This window comes from Acomys russatus, chromosome 24 (genome assembly GCF_903995435.1).
Source record: "Acomys russatus chromosome 24, mAcoRus1.1, whole genome shotgun sequence".
NCBI classification, from domain to species: domain Eukaryota; kingdom Metazoa; phylum Chordata; class Mammalia; order Rodentia; family Muridae; genus Acomys; species Acomys russatus.
The window spans coordinates 3,165,140-3,168,492 of NC_067160.1; the positions used below are offsets into that span (position 1 = coordinate 3,165,140).

The following is a 3,353-nucleotide window of genomic DNA, read 5'->3' on the forward strand; positions in this document are numbered from 1 at the left end:
AAACTCAGCAATGAAACTGATTGGCTCCAGATGTATAGTCTAAAGATTTCAAAGTGTTCCTTGGAAGAGAATCTTCTCTTCAGCAGTCACAGAGCTAAAGTGTTGAGGAAAACCAAACTGAAGTCCTCATTATAAGATAGGCTGAATTACAACGAAAATTCAAGTAAAGGCAAGGCTACATTGGATTGGGTCAAAAGGGAATCTCAGCCTGTGAACCAGTTTCCATACTTGAGCCAGTTTACTGACCCAGAACTACTGAATGAAGGGACGGCCGGGTTCCCCTGAGGAGGAACCTTGATAAAATACCTGAAGTTTCTATGGCTAGCTTTTCTCCAGTCCTTCCCCAGAGGGATCTATGGCCTTTTACAAGGGCAACTGTATTCTGGGGGAAAGGAAACACTCAGAATATTCAGAGTCTATTGGATGGTTCTGAATTGACAGTGATTCTTGGAGACCACAAGAGATATTGTTAAACTCATGGACAAGTACTCCCCTTTTGAAGGATATCTCTTGGCCTGCTATTGGGTTTTTAGTGGAAAGTGAATGTTTGAAAATGCACCACCAACTTACCTTGTGATATGAGCTGCCCATTATGAGCTAACCCTAACCCGAGTCATCAAGTCCTAAAGTAGGATGTGCAAAGCAGCAATCTGTTATCTAATGGAAGTAGTATATATAATCAGGCCTGTGCAGGCCCTGAGGGCACAAGCAAGTTACATGAGAAGTTTGCCCAAATACCTATAGTTTCAACTCTCATTACAATGCTGTCTCCTGCCATGTACATATCGCCTCATGGGGTATATCTTATGATTGGTTGACTGAGGAAGAGAAGATTAGGGCCTGATTTACTGATGGCTCTGAACATTATGCAGGCACCACCCAGAAGTGGACAGATGCAGCATTACACTTCTTTTCTGGGAAAATCTTGAAAGACACTGGTGAAGGGACCTCTTCACAGTGGGCAGAACTTCAGGCAGTGTACATTATTATACTTTTTTTTGGAAGGAGAAACGGCCATGTATATAATTGTCCCCTGATTGATGGGTTGTAGCTAATGGATTGGCTGGATGATCAGAGACTTGGAAAGAACATAATTGGAAAACTTGTGAGAAAGACATATGGGGAGAAAATATGCAGATAGATCTCTCCAAATGGGCAAATGATGTGAAGATACTGTGTCCCATGTAAATGCTCATCAGAAGGTGATTTCAGCTGAAGAGGAGTTAGTAATCAAGTACGTCGGATTCTCTGTTCTGTGGACATTCAACCTTGTCCCCAGCCACCCCTGTCATCGCCCAATGGGCCCATGAACAAGGTGGCCATGGCAGTAAAGACAGGAATTATTCTTGGGCTCAACAGAATGGACTTCAGCTCACCAAGGATGACCTGGCTACTGCTGCTGCTGAGGGCCAAATCTGCCAACAGTAGAGACCAACACTGGGCCTCGGATAGGGTACCATCCCTTGAGGTGACCAGCCAGCAACCTGGGGGCAGGTTCACTACACTGGATTACTTCCCTGTAGAAAGGACACCATTTTGTTCTTATTGGGGTAGACTCTTACTCCGAGTTATAGATTTGCCTTTCCTGTACCTAATGATCCTGACCAAACCATCATATGTGGACTCACAGAATGCCTTATTCCTCATCAGGATACCACACTCAACATGGCTTTTGTCCAAGGAACTCGCTTCACAGCCAGAGAAGAGCAACAGTGAGGTTATTACCCATGGAATCTTCTGTCTTAACTATGTTTCCCACCTTCCTGAAGAAAGTGGCTTGCTAGAAAGACATGGTTCGAGCAGCAGTTAGTTGCCAGTCACTTGGAGGGCTGGGGCAGGGTTGTTTAGAACACAGTATGTGCTTTGAATCAGCTGGTCGGTAGTTTGGTTTCTCCCATGGGCAGCATCCATGGGTCCAGGAAGCAAGAGGTAGAAGAAGGAGTTGCTCCACTCACTGTCACCCCCCCCCCCAGTCACCCACTAGGGAAATTTTGTTTCCTGTTTCCATGACCTTAACTACTGATGGCCTAGAAGTTTGGTTCCAGAAGTTGGGGGTGGGGGTGGGGGTGGGGTGGAGGGTGCTCCTGTCAGTAGACACAGTAAATGTTCCACTGAACTGGAAGCTCAGACTTCCTCCTGGCCGCTTTGCGCTTCTGATGCTCTTAAGCCAACAGGCTAAAAAAGGAATAACAGTGTTAGGAGGGGCGAGTGATCCCGACTACCAAGGGGATATCGAGTCGTTTCTCCACAATGGAGGTAAGAAAAACTGTATCTGGAGTGCAGGGGATCCTCTAGGGCGTCTCTTGGTGCTACCACATCTGGTGATTAAAGTCAATGGGAAACTACAACGACGCAATCCAGGCAGACGGACAAAGGGCACAGAACCATCGGGAATGAAGGTGTGGGTCACTCCTCCAGGAAGAGAGTCAAGTCCTGTGCAGGGTCTTGCTGAGGTAGAGGAAACACAGAATGGGGAGAGGAAGGAGGCAGTGGTCAATACCAGCTGAGGCCATGGCCAGTTACAGAAACAAGGATTGTAACTAACTTGGATGTTTCCATCATATTTTGTTAAGAGAATGTTTTTGAATAGATATTTATGTTTTGTTTACTCAATTTCGTTATCGTGGAATGTAACAGCAATTAAGAGACCCTCAGTGGTTATCACGTTTAAATTTGAGAGAGTAAAAGACTGTCCCTTAGGGACACCGCCATCTGTTCTAAACATATCATGAGTATGGATTGTACATGGGATAGTTATATCATGTTGGGTGTAATTCGACCTGGTTATTGCTTTCATCTGGAAGTTAAGCATGGCATAAGGAGATAAGACTTTGTGTTCATTTGACATTGGTGGACTCTAAGCCAGCATAATCCCTATCAACAATCTAAACATGTTTTTAAAGACCCACAGATAAGTGCAGTCTTCACCCCATCATCAAGAAGCTTCTCATTGCAGTAGGTGGAGACCACTGTAGAAAGCCACAGCTGACCAAAACAGAATTAGTTTCTGGTTGCTATATAACAATTGTTTATGTTTTTCAGTTACAAAGTGATGTTTGGATGCAGACATACAATTTGGGTGACGATCAAGTCAGGCTAATTTGTGTAGCATCAGCTTAACCTTGACCTACTTCTTTGTGGAGAGAACATTCTAAATTTTCCTTCTAACTATGTTGGTGTGCACAACGCATTTTTTGCTTACTGTGAGATAGAAAAAGACCAGCTCTCATTCTCCTTGCTAACTCCAACCTTGGACCTGTTGACCAAATATCTCAGTCAGAACAGGCTAATTTTTATCCACATGCTCTTTCTACTGAGTTTTTCATGGTCCAAATCTTTAATTTGTATTTTGC

At 44.2% G+C, this 3,353-nt stretch overlaps 1 pseudogene; it reads left to right on the top strand.

The window, feature by feature from the left end:
- Positions 1-477: 477 nt before the first annotated feature.
- LOC127207628 (uncharacterized) lies at positions 478-2,540 on the top strand (annotated as a pseudogene).
- Positions 2,541-3,353: the final 813 nt, after the last annotated feature.